Source organism: Theropithecus gelada, chromosome 3, assembly GCF_003255815.1.
Source record: "Theropithecus gelada isolate Dixy chromosome 3, Tgel_1.0, whole genome shotgun sequence".
NCBI classification, from domain to species: Eukaryota; Metazoa; Chordata; class Mammalia; order Primates; family Cercopithecidae; genus Theropithecus; species Theropithecus gelada.
This window is the reverse complement of record NC_037670.1, coordinates 5019446-5046649: the sequence shown is the minus strand read 5'-3', so window position 1 is coordinate 5046649 and position 27204 is coordinate 5019446. Positions and strand designations below refer to the sequence as shown.

Sequence of the window (27204 nt, the reverse complement as noted above, 5' to 3'; positions counted from 1 at the left end):
AAAAAAGAAAAGAAAGACTGACTTACTAAGAGAGCATTATACAGGCCAGGCGTGGTGGCTCAAGCCTGTAATCCCAGCACTTTGGGAGGCCGACGCGGGTGGATCACAAGGTCAGGAGATCCAGACCATCTTGGCTAACAAGGCGAAACCCCGTCTCTACTAAAAATACTAAAAATTATCCAGGCGTGGTGGCAGGCGCCTGTAGTCCTAGCTACTCGGGCTGTGAGGCAGGAGAATGGCGTGAACCCGGGAGGCAGAGCTTGCAGTGAGCTGAGATCGCGCCACTGCACTACAGCCTGGGCACCAGAGGGAGACTCCATCTTAAAAAAAAAAAAAAAAAAAAAAAAAAGAGAGAGAGAGAGAGAGCATTATACAGAGAACAAATTGAGTACCTTTTTTTAGAATGGTAGAGTGTCAGTAACCACTCATCCTGTGGGGGGAAAGAAAAAGGCTTCAAACATTGCGCACTTCTGACCCTTCCATGAAAATAGAGGGACCTTATTTAAGGCTAGTTTTGTGGTGGTGGAATCTGAGCACTGCTGAGTGTTAACAAAAGGGAATGAATTGATGCCATATTTAGAGACCAAAAATGCCATCATTTTCACCTGCCTGAAGTCTTCTGTTGTTTTCCCTAGTTGCTGCCTTGCGCTTTTTCCGCAGTACAGGGAGAGAAATCAGTTATCTGGCTGTCTAAACTCATGGCATCTGCTTAGCAGTTTCACCAGCTCATGGTTGGGACTCATCCCTCTGTCAGAATCCTTTGCGCCATTAGAAGGGAGGCTGGGACCAGGCTCCTGAATTGATTTGCATACTTCCACTTTACCTAGCTCAGACAACATATGGCCATGTGGAGCACTTGGATTTATTTCTGTTTCCTCAAATTAAATTCCTGAAAAATTGGAGAACTCCACAGTTTGTTTTGTGTTACAAAAAATTTTAGTTCCTTTTTTGGTCGGCAAAGCAACACAATTTTGGCATTAAAAAAAAAAATCTCTGGATTACTTTAAAAAGAGAATGTTGATTTGATTTGCTTCCCCCATAAAAAAATTTATGTTGAATCTTAAAACACTGCATCATGTTGCAAAATGTCCATTTAGGCACACTGAATAGAAAGTATCATCGAGTCATTTTTATTCTTGTAATTCAGTAATTTTGTATCTTTTGCCTTTTTCTTTTTCCTTAATGTTAATTGTGTAACTAAATGTCTCAAACTTGGGACTTTTCACTTTACACATCCCTGTGTAAAAATACGTAGAATCAGTTAGAAAAAAATAAGACTTAGTGTTAATAGATCAGTGAGGCGGGGGACTATACTTAACAGTAGTATGTTGTACATTTCACAATAGCCAGAAGAGAACAATTCAAATGTTCTTAACATAAAAGATAAATATGTAAGGTGATAGGCATTCTAATTACTCTAATATGATATTTACACATTATATAAATGTATCAAATTACCACATGTACTCCCCATTAATAGTATTGTATATCAGTGAATTTTTTAAAAAAAGAAATAGATATAATCATACAATGAATAACTGGATTAATGTGAAATGATACAAAAAGTTACCATTTTAGGCTGGATGTGGTGACCCACACCTGTAATACCAGCACTTTGTGAGGCTGAGGCAGGAGGATTGCTTGAGGCCAGGAGTTTGAGACCAGCCTGGTTAACAATACTAGACCCCCTTTCTAAAAAAAAAAACAAAAACAAAACAAAACAAAAAAACCCCAAGTACAGCAGCATGTGCCTGTAGTCCTAGCTACTCAGGAGGCAGAGGTGAGAGGATCACGGATCACTTGAGGAGTTTGAGGTTGCAGGGAGCTATGATCCTATCACTGCACTCCAGCCAGGGTGACAGAGCAAGACCCTCTTTCAAAAGAAAAAAAAGAAAAAAGTTACTATTTTAAATGTACTTGAACTTTGAACAGTACTAATATATGAAAATCATCTCATCTTCTTTAGGAAATTCTTTGTTGCCTAAATTAGGGATAGGTATCATACACTGTGGAATGAGCTCTAAAATGGTGGCTCCTAGATGGGAAATAGTTTTATTTGGGTACTCATGTCTTCTCTCTTAAGGGATCTTAGGAAGAGTCTACATGATAAAGAAGAAATAGCATGGGTTTTAGAGTCAAGAGGCCTGAGTTTTAATTCTCAGGCTTCATTTGTCCTTCTGCAGTGGCCTTAGCAAATATTATAACCTCCCTAAAGTTAGAGTTGCCATGGTAATCGTACATACAATGTTATCATAAGAAAAAAGTGAGATAACAGATAATCAAAGTACCTGGGAAGTGTTTGACACTTGGTGGTCTATAAATATAAATATCACTTCATTCCTGAAGGTAACTGCAGCGCTTTTGAAAGGTTCATTTGATGCTCACACAGGAAGATTAGACCTAATTATATATTTCTAGGGTCTTAGAAATGGGGAGCTAGATTTTTCAGACAATATACTGTATTTTGTTTTTCCTCCCTTTTGCTTTAAAACAGAAGGCAATTTGTTTCAAACTCTGTGCTCCAAACTGGTGGCTTAATTAAGCAAGTTTATTGACTGTCACAGAGGCTGTGGTTAAAAACTGGCAAATATCATGTGACTATATTAGTATCTCTGAGCAAATAAAGGGAAAAGACAGGATTCCACCCAACCACATTTTTTTTCTTTCTCTTTTCTCCCAAGCTCATTCTTGCACTGCAACATTCCACTTATAATCTGTTAATTAAATCATTTCACTCCATTTTATATAATTTTTAATTTAGCATTCATTTTCAACTTAGCTTTTGGCTTCATTTACTGATAATAAACAGTGTTGCATACAACACATGTTCCACAAAACACTCAGTCACACACATACAGATGCCAATAATTTTTTCCAGTATGTCAGGCATATTAAAATTAAAGGCAGCATCTCCCCTCACCCTTTCCATTACTGAATGTGCACCCTGTTTGAATAATACATACTCCCCGACAGCCAGCAGTGGTCTAATGTGTAAAAATTATGTGTAGCGTGTCACTAGTACCTTTTTGAAAATTCATGGTTTTCTCAGACATGTTCTGTGGAAGGTTTCTGGAATGGTCACTTCGTTACCTTGGATCTGTTTATTTGGCTTAATGTATACAAACAGTAATACTTTCTAGACTTATTGCTTTATGGGTTTATAACTATGTGATAGTTATTGAGAAAGAAAACTCTAGTGTAGCATTCAAATTACTTTTCTTTTATTTTTTGAATCATAGTCTGAATTCTAAATATATGAATATCTTTAACCATAGATGATATCCAAAAGTTTCCAAGACTGCAAGCTCAGGGGTTTATGGACCACTTTTAAAAGATAGGTACTAAGCAAGGCACTGTGGCTCATGCCTGTAATGCCAGCACTTTGAGCATCAAGATGGGCTGATCACTTGAGGCCAGGGATTCAAGACTTGCCTGGGCAACATACTGAGACCCTCGTCTCTACAAAAAGTACAAAAATTAGCTGGGTGCGGTGACATTTTTTAGTCCCAGCTACTCAGGAGGCTGAGAGGAGAATCCAGGAGTTTGAGGCTGCAATGAGGTATGACCATACCACTGCACTCCAGCCTGGGTAGCAGAGTAAGATCCTTTCTCTAAAGAAAATAAAAATAAAACATAGATACCTGTGTTGTTGTTATAGCCATTCAAATCCTTAGAATTCATTTACCTTCTCTGCTTCTGCATATTATTTTGTCTCCTCCTAATTAGCAAAATTCCACAGGGCCAAATAACACCAAATATGAATAGTAAATTTTATTCTAAGGTCAGTGAGAACTGAAAAATGTTAGGAGCTGACTCAATCAGATTTGTTTGTATTTGGAAAAATACTACTCTCTGGAGAATGTTTTGGAATGTTTAGCAGAATGGTTGGAGAGACATACTACAGGAAAGAAATGATGGTAACCTGGTTGGCAGTGGGAAAAGTAAATAGTGAATTACTCTGAGAGCTCTTTGGGGGTGAAATGGACAGGACTTATGATCAGTTGAACTTGAGAAAAGGAGAAGCATCAAGGATGATGTAACTCTTAGGTTTCTGGCTTTAGCAGTTGTGTAGGTGGTAGTAATTTTTCATGGTGAAGATGATGAAATATTTTTTGTACCTGTCTCATGATTGCTTTCTGTACATCAAGGACAGAGGTCATAAGCTCGTAAAATGCATGGTATTAGAATTCTTACATATAGAATATCTTCTGTTTTAGTTTAATAATACAATTTGGCTTAAATCACAGACTTTCTCTAATCTTTGTTTTGATTGTCATCTACTGAGAGCTTAAGACAGCAACTCACAGGTTGGCCCATTGAGAATCTGACAAATGAAAAATTTAAAAAAATTCAGAATCCCTATATTGTAGCCCAGCTTTCTTTAGCACTTCTATCCTTGAATGCTAGGGCAGTGTTGTATACTGTGAAGATCTTTGTAGATTTTTCTATTCTGTAACATTTTAATAGTTCCATTTTGGGTTATTACAACTGTTCAGTCCTCCCCATACCTCAAATTATGGATGTTCTCCTTCAAGTCCCAAATTTCCAATGTGCATATGTTTCATCTTATGTTTAATCTGGACAGAGTGTTGGAACGAAATGTGGACCCTGAAAGGTGGATGACTGGCTTGAAGTCTCAGCCCTACTACTTGCTTAATGTTTGATTTGCTAATCCAGACAATTATAATCTGTTAATTAAATCATTTCACTCCATTTCATATAATTTTTACTTTAGCATTCATTTTCAACTTAGCAGATGCTCCTGGTGTCCCACCCATACCCCTCTTTCCCTTCCACTTTAGTTCGCACTGGCCCTCCTTCTTCCCGCTAGGCCTTATATTCATTCATCTTCAGGGTTTCTCTGGTCATTGAATTCTGCTTTGCCTAAGGAGTAGGCAGGAAGTAGGTGAAATGAACTGCTACCTGAGGAACTCACAGTCAATGACTAATGAGAGTTGTATAAATACACCAGCTCCCTTGCTGCTTAGGTGGGATGACTTTGAGGTATACATTCTACACTGGCTTCTGGAGTCCTCCCAGTGGCATTTGCTTCTAGTTGCCCATAGTGGTAGTTGGCTGAATAATTACATACCCTTTATTCCCTGTCTGCTGTCATGATCATACTTTCCCACTCTCCTGCTATTGTTTACCTCCTAAATAAACTTCTCATTGTCTGCTTCTGGGAGAACCCCAGACTGAGACAACCACTGTGAACATTGGTTTCCTCATGTTTATTTATTATTATTGTATTTTGAGACAGAGTCTTGCTCTGTCACCCAGGCAGGAGTGCAGTGGCGCGATCTCAGCTCACTGTGACCTCCACCTCCCAGATTCAAGCGATTTTCGTGTTTCTGTGGAACCTCTTACATAGGCTTATTTTTTTTTCCGGCTACTACCACTATTTGGACTAATTATTCGGAAGTTTTACTTGCAAAGTTTCAGCTTTTATTATCTAGGAAAAATGTTATCTCCACAGTTTAAAATAAAATCATAGAGAAGACAAGTTGGTTGAGGATATTGGTTTGCAGTCTTCTGTCTGTGTTTCTGTCTTCTGAGCATTCAGATGTTCCTATCCTTCTTTCCACTAGTGTTCACATACCCTGGGATCTTGTGTTGTATGCAGTCACTCTCAAGGCAGGAACTGGAAGATAAAGTATGTGGGTGACATGGACTACTTAGAAGGAAACTGAAGTTTACATGTTGAGCCCAATTAGAAGCAGCTGAAGAGAGGAGATAAAAAATTAACTGAGAAGTTTAATAGGCACTTAGAGCATGGTGGATGAAGCTGAGGGGCACCCACTTTTCATTCCCTAGTTCATTCTAGTTGAACTTTCTTAACTGCAAAGACTAGTGAATGAAAGCCTTTATTTCCCAGTCTATCTTGAAGCTAGGGTTCTGGGTGTGAATCAGGTAAACTTGCTCAAGATTTGAAAGGTGGACATGAGGTAAAGGTTATTCATTTTCAGCTTTAGCTCTTTTTATCTGATTAGCCAGGGCAGGAGAAGTATGATTTTTCTGCAGTGATGTTTCAGTTTTCAACTCAGCTTCCTAGATGTTGAAAGGCAGTTATGCGATTTCTTGATCCCAGGTTGCAGCTTCGCCCGTGTGTTTGTAGTTGGGTTGCTTCAACAATGGCCTTCTGTTTATGGTAGACGAAAGGCCATACTTTAACCTTGTCAAGTGATTTTTGTAAGAGGTTGATTCTCTGTATTAAATCACTTCCTATAGAAAATTTCTCAAGTGTTTTCTAGTGTGTTTTTTGTGTTGTTTTGTTTTGTTTTTTACCAGAACCCTAACTGATATAGATGGTTGAAGCATACTTTATGCTGTAAAGGTCCAGACCCAGATAAAAACGAGAGACAAGAAAGATGCAGAAAGATGGTCTGCAGACTTGCCCATGCATACACTACTCCATTATCTGGTGTCTACAGGAAAACAAAGCAACTGCTCATTAAGTAGCAGGGCAGCTGATGCTTTAGCGCTTGAGGTCCTTTGTCATAGAACTTCTGATTCCTCTAATTCATACACCAAGGGGGCAGTGAGGCATTTCTCTGGTTGAATGCTACATCATTCCTGACTTAGTGCTTTGATGAGATGACATCTTACTTTTTTTCTTATCTTAGAGATAAGGTGAACATAGGAAAAGGAGAATGATTTGCCCAACCTTTGACTAAAGGAGAAAGGAAAGATTTAGAGTCCAGTGCTTCTGACTTCCCTCTGATGCAGTAACAAGGATAATATGAGTGTTTAATATGCTGGGGCACAGTAAGATGGCTCTGAAGGTATGCACAGTAGAGAAAGCCATGGTCCCTGCCCTCAGGGTTTGTGATCAGCCACTGAGGCACACATTTCCACTTCCTGTGTTCCATTAATTATGCTAATTTTCCAACAAGCCCCAGCCCCACCTCTGTCAATTATTTTTGTCTCAGCCTTCTAATTACAACATTATATGACCATTCAGACTGGTACTAATTAAATCATTACTTAATTCACAAAGTGTGTGATAATGCTAATGCTTCTTGTCAGCTGAAATTACAACATGGCACCTACTTTCTTCATTCTTGGTAGATGGGGCCAAGGGGTTGCTCTTTTACCAAACATCTTTTGCTTACCCTCTGATAGCCACCTGACCATCAGCCAGAATCTACCCTCTTCCAAAACTGGGAAAACAGTGCAGTGGACCTAGCAATATGTACCTGTAGTTCATCACTATCATATGAAATCATCATCCCAGTTTTGTTTGTGGAGTAAATCTTGATACTCAAGGAAAAAAAATAGTAGTAAGATTCGGAGTACTATTTGCTACCATTTTTTGTCATTTTGTTCTACGTATTATTTTTAACAGAGTAAACAGTAGCTTGTCTCTTTTTCTCATTTCTAAAACAGATTTGTTTTCCACTCAATTAGACTTGTGATCACGAGAACACAAAGTAGTATTTTTCTCCTTCTGGAGAGAGACATACCGTATGATGGGCAAATTGTCAGGAATAATTATACCAAATGATGGAATAAAATCCAATGGAAAACATCTCTCTCATTGCTAGTGATACATTTTTATTTAAGACACAATGAGCATCAAGCACATTTATGACAAGGTGAAATTGACAAGTGGCCCTCTGCCATGATTTTATTTTTAATTGCTAGTAAACTAATTAGCCAGAACAACATGTTGTATAATCCACAAAACTGTCGCTCATGCATTCTCCAATAAAAGCAAGATATATGATGTGGAAAAGTTCTCCTTTAAGAGCTAGCCAAAAAAAAAATTATTTCAGAATTGTGAGTATATAGACATCACAGTAAAAGATGTCTCCTCACCAATGGAAGAGCATTTGTATATAACATTTGTTTTGAGATCTGAACAGAAATTAAGAACAAACAGTAATTTATTTTCTTTCTTTCTTTTCTTTCTTTTTTTTTTTTTTGAGAGGCAGTCTCACTCTGTTGCCCAGGCTGGAGTGCAGTGGTGTGATCTTGGTTCACTGCAGCCTCTGCCTCCTGGGTTCAAGCAATTCTCCTGCCTCAGCCTCCTGAATAGCTGGGAATACAGGTGCTTACCACCACACCTGGCTAATTTTTGTATTTTCAGCAGAGACGGGGTTTCACCAGGTTGGCCAGGCTGGTCTCGAACTCCTGGTCTCTTGATCTACCCGCCTTGGCCTCCCAAAGTGCTGGGATTACAGGCGTGAGCCACTGTACCCGTCCTATTTTTTCCCTTTTTTAAGACCAAAGTGTGCATCAAAATAGCAACCAGTTTCTTACATATAATTAAGTTGTATGTAGTTGAGTCACATTATATCTAAGATATACTTCCTAGGACTAAGACTTTACAGTCAGTCAGTACTTACTTAAGTGTATAAGGCTTGGCAACCTTTTCCTTTAAAGGGACAGATAGTAAATATTTTTGTCTTTGTAGGCTGTTCAGTCTTTGCCACAACCACTCAGCTCTGATGTAGGGCAATAGCAGTCATAGATAATGCAAAAATAAATGTGGCAGTGTTCCAATAAAACTTTATTTATGGACACAAAAATTTGATTTTATGTAATTTTCATTTGTCACGAAAGATAATTCTTTGATTTTTTCAATCATTTAAAAATATAAAAGCCATTCTTAGCTCATGGGTTATACAGAAGACAGGGGTGTGGATTTGGCCTACAGGCTGTAGTTTCCAACCTTTCCTCTGTGCCTGCTGCATGCCAGCAGTCACTCCTCATTCTTTAGTATCTGATGTGTATCAGGCAGGGTGCTAAGCGTCGAGGGATATTCAGAGATACAGCAAAGTCCCTTCCCTGATGAAGCTTACAGTTGAGCTAGAAAGGAACCGTAGATGGGACGGAAACACATATTAGATGTTAAATGGTGTCCCTCTGTGACAAAAGCCACCATTGCTTTACAAGTTTAAGAGAGGGAAGTCACTTCAGCTGAATTAGGTGTTCTGCGAAGTAAGACATGACCTGGCTAGGTACAGGTGCATGAAAATGGTGGGATATCAGCTGCATCCTGAAGAAAAAAACTGTGGACTTTTGAAAAGGCAACAGAGCATAATGCCTTATTTTAGAGGAAGGGGGAACTGAGGACGGCGAAAATGTCAACCATGAGTCACTTATTCCTATCATTTTCCCCCCAATTCTTTCCTTCATGTCATCTCATGTAAATTTAAAACATACAGCAGTTTTAAAGAATGTTACTGTTAATACCCAAATACCTACCACCTAGATTCTACTATTACTATTTTGCTATACTTGTTTTATTGTATATCTGTCCTATCCTTCTTTTTTAGAGTTCTCATCTCACTCTGTCACCCAGGCTGAAGTGCAGTAGTCACTACAGCCTGCAACTGCTGGGCTCTGCCTCCTGAGTGGCCGGGACCATATGTGTGTTTCACCACCACGGTTGGCTAATTGTAAATAATTTTTTGTAGAGATGAAGTCTTACTATGTTGCCCAGGGTGGTCTCAAACTCCTGGCTTCAAGCTGTCCCCCTACTTCAGCCTCCTGCATTGTTGGGATTACAGGCATGAGCCACCACACCTGGCTGCTTAATTGTATATCCATCCTTCTATCTATTCGTTAATCCATTTTATTTTTGGTTTATTTTAAATTAAATTTCAGACATCAGGATACATTTTCATAAATATTTAAGCATGCATATCATTAACTAAAATTTAATGTTGGCTTATAGTTTTTTTCTTTTGGTGTAACATTTATATACAATTAAGCGTACCAACATTAAATGTACATTCTCTGAGATTTGGAAAGGCTGATCCTTTTGTAGCCTAAATTGGAAGATACATAAAGTTATCATCACCTCAGGAAAGTCCTTCTGTCAGTCCTTGCCCCCAGCCCACCCCTAGGGGAACCACTACTCTAATTTTCTCTGCTTTAGATTAGTTTGCCTATTCTAGAATTTCATATAAATGGAATCGTACGGAACCTAGCATTCGGTGACTCATGCCTGTATTCCTAGCATTTTGGGAGGCTGAGGCAGGCGAATCACCTGAGGTCAGGAGTTTGAGACCAGCCTGGCCAACATGGTGAAACCTCGCCTCTACTAAAAATACAAAAATTAGCCGGGCGTGGTGGTGGGCATCTGTAATCCCAGTTGCTCGGGAGGCTGAGGCCAGAGAATTACTTGAACCTGGGAGGCAGGGGTTGCAGTGAGCCAAGATCACGCCATTGCACTCCAGCCTGGGCGACAAGAGTGGAACTCTGTCTCAAAAAATAATAATAATAAAATAAATAATCTATCATTTGGGTTTGGCTTTTTATCATATATTTTGTCTTTACTTGCTTAGTATCTAGCAAGGATCTAAATGCAATTATTTTGCCAGAGGAAAGTATATGTTTGATTAAGGAAAACATAAAAAACAACTTTGTTTAAATATCTGTATGTATAATCTTAAATAATTGTAAAATTAAATTACCTGTGGATTAAATTTTTCACATTAACATTACTTAGTCTATTATGCTCCCACATTTTACATATTTATGTTATTTAATTAAAATCTTTGCAGTAGATATTTCCTATTTTGAAGAAGAGGAAACTAAGACAGCAGATAAAATAATAAACAATATCATTTCCTAACCTCTTACTGTTGCCACTTCAGTGTCAGGGAGGAAGAGGGATAGCAAATGTAGGAAGGGTGTTTGCAAGGTGAATGAAGGTGAAGCTGCTTTGTTACATGTTTTCTTACAAAGAAATGGATAGAATGTAGGAGTAGAGAAATTCAATAGGAACATGCAAAATTTGTCTGTTGTAAAAGAAGGAAGAAAACTAGAGAATTTAAGGACTATTTTTTAACATTTATGATTAAAATATTGTGAAACAATGTCTTTTTAAAAAGTGGTATTTTTCCTGTAGTATAACACAAGTTTTTAGAAACTAAGGAATCACCGTATCTTCTTTAGTAAAAAGCTATAACTGGTAGAATTTTTTTTTTTTTTTTAAGGATCTCAGGATACTTCATGAACCTCAAAAGACTAACTCCTCTGCAGTGTTCGGAAATGACTCCATGAATATCACAGTTCAAGGTTCTGCTGCTGCTTTTAGAAGCCCCCAAAGTGTGAAGAAATCTAGTACAATATATAGCAAGAGGAGAGCTGGCTTTTATTGCTCACAATAGGAATGTTCCCATCTATCTGTTTGCAAACCAACTCATAAAATATTTGAATGTTCTTCACTCTGCTTTATGATAATATTTCTTGGCTTGGAAATTGTTTTTTGTTTTTTTTTTTCTTCGTTTTGTTTTGTTTTGTTTTGTTTTGTTTTGTTTTTGAGATGGAGTCTCGCCCTGTTGCGCAGGCTGGAGTGCAGTGGTGTAATCTCGGCTCATTGCAACCTCTGCCTCCTGGATTCAAGCGGTTCTCCTGCCTCAGCCTCCCAGGTAGCTGGGATTACAGGTGCTCGCCACCACACCCAGCTAAGTTTTTGTATTTTTAGTAGAGACGGGGTTTCACCATGTTGGCCAGGCTGGTCTTTGAACTCCTGACCTTGTGATCCTCCCACCTTGGCCTCCCGGAGTGCTGGGATTACATGTGTGAGCCACTGCGCTCAGCTGAAATTTGCATTTTCATTGTTTTTCATGGTTAATAGATCATCCTTATTTAACAGTGAATGCCATATGTGTTTGTGACACATGGAAAATAAGTAGGCAGCATTTAATGTCATTTGGGAAGCAGTGCTTATAGTGGTTTGGTTTACATTTCTCATATAGCCATGCGCCGCATAATGCTGTTTCAATGATGGCATATGCAACAGTGTCCCACGAGATTATAATGAAGCTGAAAAATTGCTATTGCCTCATGACGTCATAACCTGGTAAGGTTGTAGCGCAACAAATTACTCTCACTTCTGGGCTGATGCTGGTGTAAACAAACCTACTGCACTGCCAGTCATATAAAAGTACAGCATATACAATTATGTATGGTATATAATACTTGATAGTAAAATACTATGTTACTGTTTTACGTATTTACTATGCTGTAATTTTACAATTATTTTAGTATACTCCTTCTACTAGTTAAAAAGAAAAAAGTTAACTTTAGAACATCTCAGGCAGGTTCTTCAGGAAGTACTTCAGAAGAAGCATTGTTACCATAGGGGATGGTAGCTCCATGCGCATTATTACCCCTGAGGACCTTCCAATGGGACAAGATATGCAGCTGGAAGACAGTGTTATTGATGATCCTGTTCCTGTGTGGTCCTTGGCTAATGTGTGTGTTTGTATCTTTGTTTTTGTTTGTTTGTTTCTTAGAAGGGAGTCTTGCTATGTTGCCCAGGCGTCTTGAACTCCTGGGCTCAGTGATCCTCCCACCTCAGCCTCCCAAGTATCTGGGATTACTGGCATGCATCACTGTACCTGTCTGTGTCCTAGTTTTTAACAAAAACATTTATAATGTAGGCCATGTGCAGTGGCTCGCACCTGTAATCCCAACACTTTAAGAGGCCGAGGTGGGTGGATCACTTGAGCCCAGGAGTTCATGATCAGCCTGAACAATGTGGTGAAACCCTGTCTCTGCAAAAAATACAAAAATTAACTGGGCATAATGGCATGTGCGTGTAGACTCAGCTACTCTGGAGGCTGAGGTGTGAGGATCACTTGAGCTCAGGAATTAGAGGCTGCAGTGAACTGAGATTGTGCCAGTGCACTCTAGCCTGGGTGACAGAGTGAAGCCCTGTCTCAAAATGCAATGCAATGCAATGCAATACAATTTAATAGAAGAAAGGTTATAGAATATGGATATAAAGGAGGAAAGTATTTTTGTACAGCTGTACATTTTTAAGCTAAATGTTATTAAAAAGGAGTCAAAATTTGAACAGTATATAAAGTAAAAAAAATTACAGTAGGCTAAGGTTAATTTGTCATTGAAGAAAGAAATTTTTAAATAAATTTAGTGTAATCAACACGTATAATGTTTATAACATCTCCAGTAGTATATAGTAATGTCCTAGGCCTTCACATTCACGCACTGCTCGCTCACTGACTCACCTAGAGCTACTTCCAGTCCTGTAAGCTCCATTCATGGTAAGTGCCCTATACAGGTGTACCCTTTTTTAAATCTTTTATACTGTATTTTTATTGTGTCTTTTCTGTGTTTAGATATGTTTAGATAAACAAATACTTGCCATCAGGTTACAGTTGCCTACAGTATTCAGTACAGTCACATGCATAGCCTAGGAGCAATAGGCTATGCTATGTTGCCTAGGTATATAGTAGGCTATACCATTTAGGTTTGTCTAAGTGTATTCTATGAGTTCACACAATGACAGAATCACCTAATGACACATTTCTCAGAACATATTCCCATCATTAAGCAACACGCGACTGTGCTTAGTCTTTTACACCGGCTTGGTCTTCCTTGTTAATTGAAACTCTATGTTTCTTCTCAGTTTAAGAAGCTTATTTCGGGACTAATTTTCCCCCTTTTAGAATAAGTTTCCCACATCACTTGGTTATATGACAAAGCAAGTCAAATCACTGTCTCTTTTTGGGTTTAATATGTCCAGATGCAAATTGAAGAAATAAAATCCCTTAGATTTTTCTGTATCTTGTCTCCCTTCCTCATTTTCTGCAGAACAGTTTTTAAAAGTTAATTTAGGAAATCTCTAAAATATTAGATTAGCATGACTTCAGAGCTGTAAGGTTCCTGAAAAGTTTATGTAGAAATGTTTTTAGTGCTTGAATTTCTTTTATAGCATCTTGGTGGGTAGTCATTCTGCCTAAAGGAGAACTGAATTCATCCTGTATCCCAGGAACTGAATTCATCCTGTATCCCAGGAACTTTGTCATATAAAAAGTTATAATCCGTTCTCGTGCTTCAGATGTTGAAGGCCCAGTGAAATTCTGCAAGATGGCTCCCACTTGAGCTTTGGACTTGCAAGTGGCTAGGAAGATGTTGGTCCTTTAATCTCTGTACAGAGATTCAGAAGTAGTTGATAGTTTACTAATGAAAAATATTATATGTAGCAAGACACAAGCAAAAAAAATCAAAAACACTGATGACATATATAAGTTATTAACTTAAGGAAGATTATGGTACTTGAAAAATTATTTGACAAAAAAAGATCGTATTATGAACTTTTTCTGCTCTTTTTTTCTCAAGTTAGTACCAATATAAAATGGCTGTGTTCATCTAATTTCTTTTCTCAATTTGGTTCAAGATTTGTATAGCTCCCGGTGGTAGATTTTGCAGATGTATTGCATGATTAAAGTGTCCATCAAAATCTTACAGTTGGTAAACAGTATTAAAAATCCATCTCCAGCCTCTGTAAGCTGTACAGAGAGCTGTGAATACTAGAAGAAATGGAAGCATTTTAATTAACTCAAGTAGAACTAATCAAAGCAAAGCAACCAGTTTATTCAATTGAACATGTAAATGTCTATTCATCCATGACATGGCAGAACATTTATGTCATCTTATTTAAAGCTATTCTGTTACTTGTATGATTATAAGCTATTGTTCAACCGGGAACTGAATCTTGTAAAGGCTTCCCCACCCCCCTTTTTGTTTTTTTGAGAGGGAGTCTCGCTCTGTTGCCCAGGCTGGAGTGCAGTGACGCAATCTGGGCTCACTGTAAGCTCCACCTCCCGGGTTCATGCTATTCTCCTGCCTCAGCCTCCCAAGTAGCTGGGACTACAGGTGTCCACCACCATGCCCGGCTAATTGTATTTTTTTCTTTTTGTATTTTTAGTAGAGATGGGGTTTCACCATGTTAGTCAGAATGGTCTGAATCTCCTGACCTCGTGATCCACCCACCTTGGCCTGCCAAAGTGCTGGAATTACAGACGTGAGCCACAGCGCCTGGCCCCCTCTTTTAATAATTACATATTCTAGATTATTTTTTAACATGGTTTTTGCTGTATTCAGGCCATTTCGGATAACCCAGCTTTTTGCATGAAAGAATACACAGACTTAGGTAACTTGGTTCAGCCACCTGCCATCACCTCTTTCCTTCAAAGGGTTTTCTCTTCTTCATTTCTTCATAATAATTCTTAGTAAATATCTGCTACATGCTGGGTACATGTATTCTAAGCATGTTATATGCAGTATATAATTTAGTTTTTGCAACTATATTGTTATTTTTTCCATTGCATGATGAAGACATGGAGGAAGAGTGTTGCATAGTGCTGTAAGTGGTAGAAACAGGATATGAACACAAATCTCAAAAGATCCATTGTGTTGAAATGAATTTGAATTGTGCCAAAGGTGATTGACATTAGACACTGGGAAGAAATTTTTGAAATGAGTAGATGCTCTAAGAAGCCTTTTAAGTGAGTACAGCTAAAAGGGGTTGGGGTGAAGGTAGTTTCCTGGGATTTTTTATTACCATTAAGACATCTAAAACCTGTATAAAATCCCATTTTTCATGAATTAGTTACATTCTTACCTTGAGCTAGGAAGTTAAACTAGATGGCTGTCTGAAGACCCCGGTAATACATTTAATACAGTCTTACATGTTTATAAAAAGTGGAAACAATGATTCTTTTAACTTTTAAATATGAATTTTTATTGCAACAATAATTAGAAAATATAAATAATACTACACCCCTGCCATTCTAATATAACACTTAGTTTTGGGCCTACTTTTTTCTAGTCACTTTTCTCATGCACTTAAAAAAAAAAAAAAACTTTTTATTTTTAAAAGCTTTACTTAAAATGTAATGTATTATATATATATATGTCCGAAAATCTATCCATGTTAAGTGTATAATTCAATTAGTTTTAGTAAATTTACAGAGATTTGTAACCATCACCACAATATGATACAGAACATTTGCATCATTCCAGAAAGGTCCATGAGCAGTCTCTCTTCTTCCCCATTCTTTGATTTCTTAAAATGGAAGTGTCTATTACTGGTTTACTGTTTCTTCCTTTCTAACATAGGTGTTTATGGAACTTCTTTAGCTGAAGTAACAAAACTTTATATATTCTATTTTTATTTTTATTCTGTTTAAAATATCTTCTGACCTCTCATGTGATTCATTCTCTTAATTCATTGGATATTTAGAAGTCTATTGACATGTGTTAAAATATTTGTGAATTTCCCAGATTTTCTTGTTGTTTGTTTCTAATTTAATTAGCAATACAGAAAATATACTTTATGTGATATTAGTCATTTTAAATGTATAGATAGTTATGGCCTAGCACATGATCTATTTTGATGATGTACCATGTGTGCTTAAAAAGATTATGTACTGTACTCATTTGGGGTGGAGGGTTCCTAGGTCAATTTCTTCGATGATGTTGGTCGAGTGTACTATATTCTGGTTGATTTTCTATCTAGATGTCCTGTTTATTATTTAGAGTAGTATGTTACAGTCTCCAGTTATTCTTGAGTTGTTTGTGTCTCCCTTTAGTTCTGTTAAGTTTTGCTCCATCTCTTTCGGGGTTTGTTGTTAGGTATATACATGTATATCATTATTGTATCTTCTTGATGGGTAGACCCTTTTGTCATTATAAAATCTCTGTTTGTCTCTAGTAACAGTTTTGCTTTAAAGTCTGTTTTGTCAGATAGTATTCTCACTCCCCTTTATTAAACTACATTTATTGTTCACATAATATTTTTCAATCATTTTTTAAACTTATTTTTGTATTTGTAAGTAAAATGTATCTTTTAGAAAGCATATCGTTGGGTTTCTTTTGAAAAAAATCCAGTTTAACAGTCTCTTTTTTTTTGAATTTTAAATTTATTTATAGTTAATATTATTGATTTGATTGGATTTATGTCTCCATTTTGATTTTCATCTTTTTTTGTTCAATTGATTTTCCTTTACTGCTTCTTTTGTAATTAAATAGGTGTGTTTTAGTGTATCATTTTTATTACTTAGTTCATTTTTGCTCTATGAAAATTTTTTTTCTGAATGGATTAGGGTTTACAACATGCATTCCACCTTATCACAGTCTATTTTAGTTTAAGACTGACTTTGTATTCAACTTTCAGTTTAATACTGACTTTGTATTAAAGTTTGCAGTAGTATGCACAAACTTTGCTTCACTATAGATCCATGTCACCCTCTTTTGTGCTATTATTATCACATACATCTATATATCTTATATACCTAACAAGGCAGTATTATTATTATTGCTTTGTATAACCTATGCTTAAAGAAGTTAAAGCAAGAAAATAGAAAAATGTATGTATGATTTCTTTTAACATATGATAACCTATATGGTTACTGTTTCCATTACTCTTAATTTTTTAAATGTGGAATTGATTTATGACTTGGTAGCATTTCTTTGGCACATATAACTATATTCTTTCCCTCTTTGTGCCATTATTATTATATATATTGCATCTTTCTACATTATGTGTCCTACAACACAATTTTACAAGTACTGTTTTATGCAGTTCTTTTTTAAATCGTTTGAGACAAGAAAAGACAAAAATTATGTAGTCTTCTATAATTACCTGCACAGTTACCTTTAACAATGTTTATTTTTCTTCATGTGGATTTGAATTAAGGTCTGTTGTCATTTTCTTTCATCGTAATGAACTTTATGTTTTGTGAAGCAGTTCTGCTAACAGTGAATTCTTTCAGTCTTTAATAGGAGATTTCTTAATTTTGCCTTCATTTTGAGGAATGTTTTTGCTAGATACAGAGATTTTGTTTGACAGCTGTTTGTTTCTTTGAGCTCGGGAAGACATCCTCCCAATGTCTTCTGCCTTCCATTATTTCTGATTGGAAGTTGGCTGTTCATCTTATTTTGGGTGCCTTGTACATAGTGAGTCATTTTACCCTTGATACTTTCTAGATCTCCTCTTTTTCTTTGCCTTTCAACAGTTATATATGAAATGTGTAGATGTGGATCTCTTTGTGTTTATCCTATTTAGAATTATTTGAGAATTTTGGAAGTTTAGATTAAGTTTTTCATTAAATTTGGGGAGGTTTTTACCATTATTTCTTCAAATACTTTTTCAGAACCTTTTTCTCCTCTTCTTCTTGGAATCCTCATTATGTGTATGTTTGTTATATTTGATGATGTGCCTCAGGTCTGTTATGTTCTGCTTATTTTCTTCATTTTTCCCCCTGTTCTTCAGATTTACAACCTGGATCAATCTGTTTTGAAATGCACTGATTCTTTCTTCTGCCATTCAAATCTGCTGGTGAGGTTCTCTAGTGAATTTTTTATTTGTTGTTGTACTTTCAAATTTCAGAATGTCCAGTTGGTTCTATTTAAGAATTTCTACCCTTTTGCTGATATTCTTTATTTGATGAATTATGACATCATGCTTCCCATTAAATCTTCAAACTTTTTTGGAAGGGGATCTTTGAATGTGTTTATAACAGCTGATTTGAAGTCTTTTTCTGTTGAGTCCATCATGTAGGCTCTCTCAGAGATAGTATCTATTGACTGTTTTTTTTCCTTTCGGAATGGTAAATTTTTAATTTTTGCATGCCTAATATTTTTGCTGAAAACTGAACATTTTAGATAATATATTGTAGCAACTGTATAATCTGATTCCCCATCTCTTCCCTCACACATACTTACAGTTAATGGTTGTTCCTTTTTTGTTTTTTTGTTTTTGCTTGTTTTGGGTTTATTACTTTAGTTTCTTACTGCAGTGATTCTATGGAGCATGTTTCCCGCATAATGTATGGCTGCTGTTGTCTCTACTTCATTGCATTTGCCACCACCCTTACCACTTATATAAGCCTAGCCTTCTAGGGACCACCCCTGAAGTCAAAATAGTTTAGTGCTCAGTTACAGATTGGCTAGAGATTGTATCTAAACACTTAGAACCCCTAAATCACTGTCTTCCACTTTTATGATGGATCCATAAATGATTTGGGGAATGAATCAACAGTCAGCCTATTTACCAGTCTGGCCCAAATCTTCATTTTTATGTTGTAAAGTCTCATGTTCAGCAGAAATAAGTAGCTTACTAAGGCTTTCTGCAGGCTCTCTGAGCAAGTGTGCAGCTTTGTGCATATGCATAGTTTTCTAGGCCATCAGAGATAAGTAGGATTGCATCAATGCCCTCTTTCAGTTCCTGGATTTGCCTATTAATTTTCTGACTGGCCTACTGGTTTGTTGCTTGCTTCAATCAGTTATGAGATGTCAGGGTAGCTGCAGTGTTGTCCTTTCCTGATTGTTTGCATTAAGATCACTATTGTTTTTGACAATGCCCTTTGTCATAGAATTTTCCATTTTATGCTCCACATAAAATCAGTCATTTCCAGGATCAGAGCCTTCATCTTCACAGCACACCTACCGTGACAGCACTTCTGCATCAGGAAGCAGGGGTGGAACTGGGGAGTGGGAGTAGCACCACACTAAAGTGCTATAGACTCTCACTGTTGTCAGTGAGGTTCAGTTAGTTTTCTTGAATAAACACTTCTCAGTTTCTTGTGTGCCTTTGGTCAATTTCCAGTGTCCTTTAGAGATGGTTTTTGACAATTTTGTTCTGTTTTCTTGTTTATTTTTGTGGCAAGGATTTGCCAGCCTCCTCACTCAGCCATTTTGGAAGGTCTGCTGTCTTGGGTATATTGTTGTTTAGAAACATACATACTACGAAGTACACTCATCTTGAGTATACAGCTAAAGATTTCTTACATGTGAAAACACACTCATAATCACTACCCCGATTAAGATACAGGACATGTCCAATACCCATTAATCTTTCCTTCCTAGTCTTCTTCTTTCATCCCAGAGTTAACCACTGTCCTGACCTCTGTCATTACAGATTATTTTTTGAAGTGTGTGTGTGTGTGTGTGTGTGTGTGTGTGTGTGTGTGTTTTGAGACGGAGTCTCACTATGTTGCCCAGGCTGGAGTGCAGTGACACGATCTTGGCTCACTGCAAGTTCCCCCTCCCGGGTTCACTCCATTCCCCTGCCTCAGCCTCCCGAGTAGCGCCTGCCACCACGCCCGGCTAATTTTTTTGTATTTGTAGTAGACATGGGGTTTCACCATGTTAGCCAGGATGGTCTCGATCTCCTGACTTCGTGATCTGCCCGCCTCAATCTCCCACAGTGCTGGGATTACTGGCGTGAGCCACCGTGCCCAGCCTAGGTACGAGTTTTTTTTTTTTTTTTAGTTTTTTGTCTTGAGAGGGAGCCTTGCTCTGTTGCCAGGTTGGAGTGCAGTGGTGCCATCTCGGCTTACTGCAACCTCCGCCTCCCAGGTTCAAGAGATTCTCCTGCCTCAGCTTCCCAAGTAGCTGGGAGTACAGATGCGTGCCACCATGACCAGCTAATTTTTTTGTATTTTAGTAGAGACAGGGTTTCACCATGGTGGCCAGGATGGTCTTGATCTCCTGACCTCATGATCCGCCTGCCTCGGCCTCCCAAAGTGCTGTGATTACAGGCATGAGCCACCACACCCGGCCTATAATCTGTGTTGTTTTTAAACTTCATTTGAATGAATATTTAAAATATGTACTCTTTTTCATCTGGCTTCCTTTACTCAACATAGTATCTTTTGAAATTTATCCATGTTTTAGATGTAGCAGGGATTTTTAATTTTTTAAATTGCCATGTAATACTTTATGAATAGATATGCCATGGTTTCCTTATTGTGGGACATTTGGGTTATTTCCAGTTTGTGGCTATCATTAATGAAGTTGCTATGAGCATCCTCCTCTTTTTCTTTCTATGAGCATATATACGTACAGTTTTAACATGGTCAGCAACATAATGCATGTGTAATTTGGGCTCTTGCTCTTTTTTTTTTTTTTTTTTTTTATTTGAGAGACAGAGTCTCACTCTGTCACCCAGGCTGGAGCGCAGTGTGGCACCATCTTGGTGCATTGCAGCTTTCCCCTTCCAGGTTCAAATGATTCTCGAGCCTCAGACTCCCCGGTAGCTGGGACTACAGGTGCATACCACAATGCCCAGCTAATTTTTGTATCCTTAGTAGAGGTGGTCTTAAACTCCTGACCTCAGATGACCTGCCCACCTCAGCGTCTCAGAGTGTTTAGCATTACAGGCGTGAGCCACTGCACCCAGCCTGGGCTCTTGCTTTTTTAAACTTAGCATTATATCAAGTGCTTTTTCTTGTCTCTGTCATTGTCATGACAAAAGTCATTATTTTTTCAGGTAGTTATACCGAAAGTTATTTCCATTTCTTTTTTTAGAAAAAGACAAAGGCCTGTGTTTAATAATTACTCTTGACAACACAGGTAGCAGTTGATGCTCCGTTCAATAAATCTTTGTTTTCAACTTTTAAAGAAAAACTCCAGAATTGTATGCTTTTTAAAAATAGTATTTGATTCAAGGTTAAACAAAACATACTGCTTTTTCTGCCCCTTTAAATGTTCCGTAACTCTATGCAATTCACATATTAGTAGTATCACTTTTTAAATGTACAAAAGCAGGCATTACTGAGAGCCTTCGCCTCAAAACATTCATTTGAATGCCTTTTTTTAAAAACATATTTCATATTGGGTTAGGGGAAACTTAACGTTTGGTTTTGGATATAAATGAAGCCATATGACCTTTCATATTTAACTGAAGGAGCTGAATCCCTCTTGCAGAAGCTTGTGATGTTGTTGCTTTGCTCACTTTCCTACCCTCCCTCCCATGCCATCCAACACATGTGCACTTATGCTCATTCACATATACCTCGCAGGCTGGCTGTGTCCTGGGACCTACACTTCACATGGTACTTGGAAATATTTTCACTTGAGGAAATGGATATTAGAATTGCAAAGGTATAGGAATTGTATACTTTTTTCCTAACTATACTGTGGTTTTTCTTTTCAAGCATTGTCGAGATTTCTGATGGATAACAGTAGCTATGAAGGACACAAGGAGAATTGGAGGGAAAGGAATTGCTTAATGGACCTCACATAATTGTGACTATGACTCCAGGTCTGCTGCGTTTAGAGATGGAATTGCTTGCAGATACATTTGTCAAATTTAACTTAATCCCTTGGCTTTTATCTGATGTATATTTTTTCCATTAACACAGTATACCTTTCATCTCTACTTTCACACAAACAGTGTCTAATTTTTGGTGGACTTTCTTTTCTTCTTTTTTGATACCAACATTATCCCCGTAGGGTCCTAGTCAGGTTTTAGGCTGTGGAAAGAAGACCATAAGAATTGCCAAAGCTGAATTTCCCATCGCTGGTAAAAAGATGCTCAAGATGCAGAAGGCCTGAAAAAAACCGGGCATAAAATACGTGGCATTATAGCCCTATACTGGCTTTAGTGCAGGGGTTAAATTTGCTCAGTGTCTGTCATTTCACCTTACCTGATTGTCATACAGAGTGAGATCATTGTCCAAAGGTTGATCGCATGGAGATGTATGTGCTTTTGAAGTGATCAAACTAAAAGAGAAAACAAAGCTCATGGTTGAAGTCATCACACCTGAATACCATCTTGTGATGTGATGGTTTTATTGGTATGAATTCTAACCAAGCTGTGGGCATTTAAGTCACATTTGTGGATCAGAAGCCATAGATATTTGCACTTCTCATAGGCTGTGCTTTTCTGATACTTTGATCATTATTATATGATGACTAACATATAGTATTATATTAATGTATTATATCATATTTATTTAGATCCCAGAATGGATACTAAATGGGATAAAGCATATGCCAAGATGTTTTAGATCTTGGGATTATTTAATTTTTTTTAGAATTGGCATTCATTGAATGTCATTCACGTTTCTCGTTATTGCCTTATGAAAATTTCTCATCTCTTCTCTCAGTATTTTCTTTTCCCCTGTGAGATATCTGTTTTCTTTTACACTTTTTCATTCTTCTATCAAATAGTAATAATTGCAAACATTTATTGCATGTTTATGTGTGTACCAGGTGCTATGCCAGTTGTTTCTATGCGTATTTTCTCAGTTGCTATCTTAATGATTCTGTGGTATTTTTATCCATGGTTTACAGATGAGGAGACTGAGCCTCTATTGGTCTCTTTCCCTCTGTAAAGATGAACTCCTTCTGTCTCCTTAAACTGAGCTTGTAACCTGGAGCTCTGATTCAACAGCCCACGCTCCAGTTTGTATTTACTGTTGGGCTATTTGGGTGGTGGTCCTTTGAATGTTATTGTGCTAATGGAGGCCTAAACCTTGAATCCCATTAATGGAAACCTCTTCACATCTTTACTGCTTGTCCTGGGATCTTCACACCTAGAATATTGATCCTTGCTGAGGAATTTGGAAAAAACAGAGGCAGAGGCTGGAAGCTGCTCACCGTCCTATGCCAGGGCAGGTAATGTCCCTAATGAGATGGACTTATACCAGTGGAGCAGTGGTGGGGAAGCAAAAGCGTGGTGTTCTCTCCTCATGGTTGTGAAAATATCCACATAAAAGATTCACTAACTACCATTACTAATTCAAGGACTTTCCTCAAAATCCATGTATTATAACGGTTTAATATACTAACATGATTTGGAGGAAATCGGCCTCAGCATTGGTGAATGTGTTGACATATGAAGCTATTATTTTTATAATTCTTACTTTAGGGATGGAGTCTCACTGTCTCACCCAGGCTAGAGTGCAGTGGCAAGATCATATCTCACTGTAATCTGGAATTCCTGGGCTCGAGTGGTCCTTCTGCTTTAGCCTCCTGATTAGTTGGGACTGCAGGCATGTGCCACCACCCATGGTTAATTTAAAAAAAAAAAAAGAAAGAAAAAAAAGGTGTGGAGACAGGGTCTGACTACATTGCCCAGGCTGGTCTTGAACTCCTAGCGTCAAGTGATCCTCTTGCCTTGTCCTTCCAAAATGCTGAGATTACAAATGTGAGTCACCCTGCCCAGCCTAAAGCTGTTTTAAGCTTATTGGATGCATGTTGGTTGTGTCACGAGCAGGAGGGGCTTATAGGCTGCGTCACTGTTTTCTTTCCTATACTACCTTTATTATCACTTAATAACTAAAATACGTGCTATCTGTTTTTAGGTGGATGCTCTGCTTCTCCTGATAGATATGAAAGCAGGATATCTTTTTTCTTTTTTTGAGACGGAGTCTCGCGCTGTCGCCTGGGCTGGAGTGCAGTGGTGCGATCACGGCTCATTCCAACCTCTGCCTCCCAGGTTCAGGTGATTCTCCTGCCTCAGCCTCCCAAGTAGCTGAGATTTCAGGCACCCACCACCACGCTGGGCTAATTTTTTGTATTTTTAATAGAGATGGGGGACGTGGTTTCACTGTGTTGGTCAGGCTGGTCTCGAACTCCTGACCTCGTGATCTGCCCACCTCGGCCTCTCAAAGTGGCTCACAGACGTGAACCACTGCTCCCAACCCCACCTGTGTGTTTTTCTATCACTTGGCAGGATAACTGACTGATAGCAGAGTTCAGTAAATATTTGTTGAATGAATGATGCTTAGCATGGCAGCTAACACACAGTAGATGCTTCACAGATACTCTGCTGATCATTTCGAGGGAGACTGGCTGTCTCAACTCTTCATTCTTAGAGCTGATTGGAAATAAATTAGCTAAGCACATGGGTTCTTTGGTGATTGGAGTTGCTTGTTGCTATGAGTAAATTACAGACTTTTTTTTTGACATTTTAACAGAACTTAATGTGACTACTATTACAGTAGTGATCCTACTGAGCTAAAGCAAGCCGAGATAAGAAGGGAGGGTGGCTGCAGCAGCTGATACGAGTGCTAGAAAGAAAAGTAAAAAAGAAAATAGCTGAGATCCTGTGAGCAAGCGAAAGAAAATACATAGAAAGACAAGATCCAAAATTAAGGGAAAGAAAGTGTGAAGAAAAACAAAAAAGGAATGGATTAGTAATAGTGTCTAAGTTATTTTTGATGTGTTTTTGGTTTAATTCCAGGTGATAGCAGAAAGAGCCCTGGAAGTTCCTTTTGGACCTGCTTAGGAATTTGTTATTTTTAATTTTCCTTCAAGGAATTTACCATGTCTTTTCTTCTACTTTATCTCTGCTTTTCATCATCACCAAGGCCGTTTGTTCATTCTCTCTTTTTAGGAGCTGGGAAGGCTGAATTTTTCTTTATTTCTTATATTGGACTACTTGATAAGCTTTCACTGAGAAAAGGTTTTACACCTAAAAATAAAAATTCAAAAAAAAAAAACCAGAATAACAGAAATAACTCTTATGATAGGAATTCTTTCTGATGGGATGATTATTCATGAATACCTTGCTTAATCTCTAAGGCCCTTTATTTTTTTCCATCTGTATATTGAAGATATTGAACAATATAATCCTTACTCTCATATTGTATTTTAAATAAAGGATTGTCTGCAAGAACCAAAAAAAAGGAATAGGTAATTCACACATGTGCTTCACTCACTATTCTGGGTACTTTATGTACATAATCGTATTTAATTCTTTTTAACAACTCATGCCTCAGATGAGGAAACTGAGGCTCATACAGATCATAACTTCCCAGAGATAGTAACAGCAGTACCATGATGTTGCCTGGTGAGCTATGCCAGAATATAGCAGAAAGGAAACAAAACAGAAAATAGAAAAATATGTTGAAACTCAGATAACCTGTACTTCATGTAGGCCCTCTACTCAGATGTCCTGTCTTCACAGGGGGCCTCCTTGACCACCTTCTGTAAAACTGTACTCATCTTATTCACTATTCTTTACCTTAACCCTATATTTTCTCAGCACTTATCACTATTTGATATAACGTTTTATATTCTTCACCACCAACCCATACTAGAATGTAAGGTCCCTGAAGGTGAGGTGTGTACCATACTCACCACTGTCTCCCCAGTATCCAGAGTAGTGTGTGATACATAGCGAAGCTCAATAAGTATTATTGAATGAATGAATGAACACAGATGACTAGAAAAATTTCTAGAAAATTTTAAAACATGGACATATTAGCCATAAATTTAATTTATAGTTTTGTTGTTTTCTTTTGAGTATTCAAAAATATAATCTCATTTGTTTATACCTCTAATGAGATAGTACAGTATTTGTGATTCTTCTAGTGTGATGGCATGTACAGTTTCATTGGTGAGTATATGTGACCTACTGTGCCAAGTGGAAATGGAGTGAATGAACATTTTTGGGGGAACTAAAAAGCAATTTTCAACCTTTTAGATAAGCTAGGTTAATACTATCTTCTCAATAGAAAGTACTTTTTCTTCCTCTTATAATATTCATGGTCTTCATCTGTATGTGTATATTGCAGATTTAGGAACTAAAGCTGAAATGGATCTCAGACTATTTCCCACAGACTGGTAGCTGTATCCTCTCTGTCAGCAGGTATTTTGTATCTTCAGTGAAAATTGTTTCTTTTTCCACTTTTAGCTTCTGTTTAGTTTTACAAGTCTAAACAATGTTTGGCAAGTGTTAGGGGCTCACCTATGCATTCCAGTCCTTGTTGTTATTTTCTTTGTCCAGTACACATGGTGCTCCTTTCCCCCCAGGCCATCCCAATTTGGCAGAAAGCATTATGGATGCTGTGTAGACTTATCACCCAAGCCAGCATGCATGGGAGAGGGGGCCTCTAGAATAGTAATTTTTACTTTGTGTTCTTTGTACTGCTCTGTTTAATCTCCCCCCTTACCACATACTGCCTTCATAAAATAAGCTCAATACAATTATTTATTGCAATTTATGTAGAATGTCAGATGTCGAACAGACTTGGAGCACTCATCAGATCCAGCCCCTTTGTTATTTAGATACAAAGACTGAGCCCTCAGAGAGGAGTCTTGTGCCAGACTCGAGATCTCCCTTGGGCAGGGGGCTAGCTTGTTCACTGTTGATTCCTCCTTGTCTAATACAGTGTCTCTATGTAATAGGTGCTCAATAAAAAATATTGCATTTTTCAAAGTCATATAAGTAGTGGTGGCAGGGCCAGAACTTGAACCTTGCATCTCCTAGTTATTTGTTCATTGTCACTGCCACAATTATCTCATTGTAGTTTAAAGAGAGTCAGCTTCCAGTCTTTTAAAATACAATTACCTTTAATTCATCTCTGGTAAACAAACAGCAGCTGTCTCTCATTGGCATGGCTGCATTTCCACCACTGAGCAGTGCTAGAAACTGACACTATTAACCATTCTGCTAAAAAGAGAACTCTTCTACTCATATGATATCCTGGCTGTGTCCAAAGTGTAATATTTAATTGCATTTTCTTAATCTTTACCACTGTATTGCTAAGCTTTCTAATACCTTCAAAATACCAAATCTCAGGCTTATCCTAATTAAAGAATCTCAATTTAATCCATAATGCATGACAATTCAATTTGTTGATTGCTTTTTCTCCCCCTCTTTGTGAAATTCCCGTCAAATGTATTAATTCAACATGATGA

General features: G+C 37.7%; 1 protein-coding gene across 3 annotated transcripts in view; it reads left to right on the top strand.

Annotated features, from left to right (window-relative positions):
• The window catches only part of AUTS2 (AUTS2, activator of transcription and developmental regulator), a 1213344-nt gene that overhangs the window by 619264 nt on the left and 566876 nt on the right, over positions 1-27204 (top strand). The gene's annotated exons all lie outside the window — the stretch shown is intronic.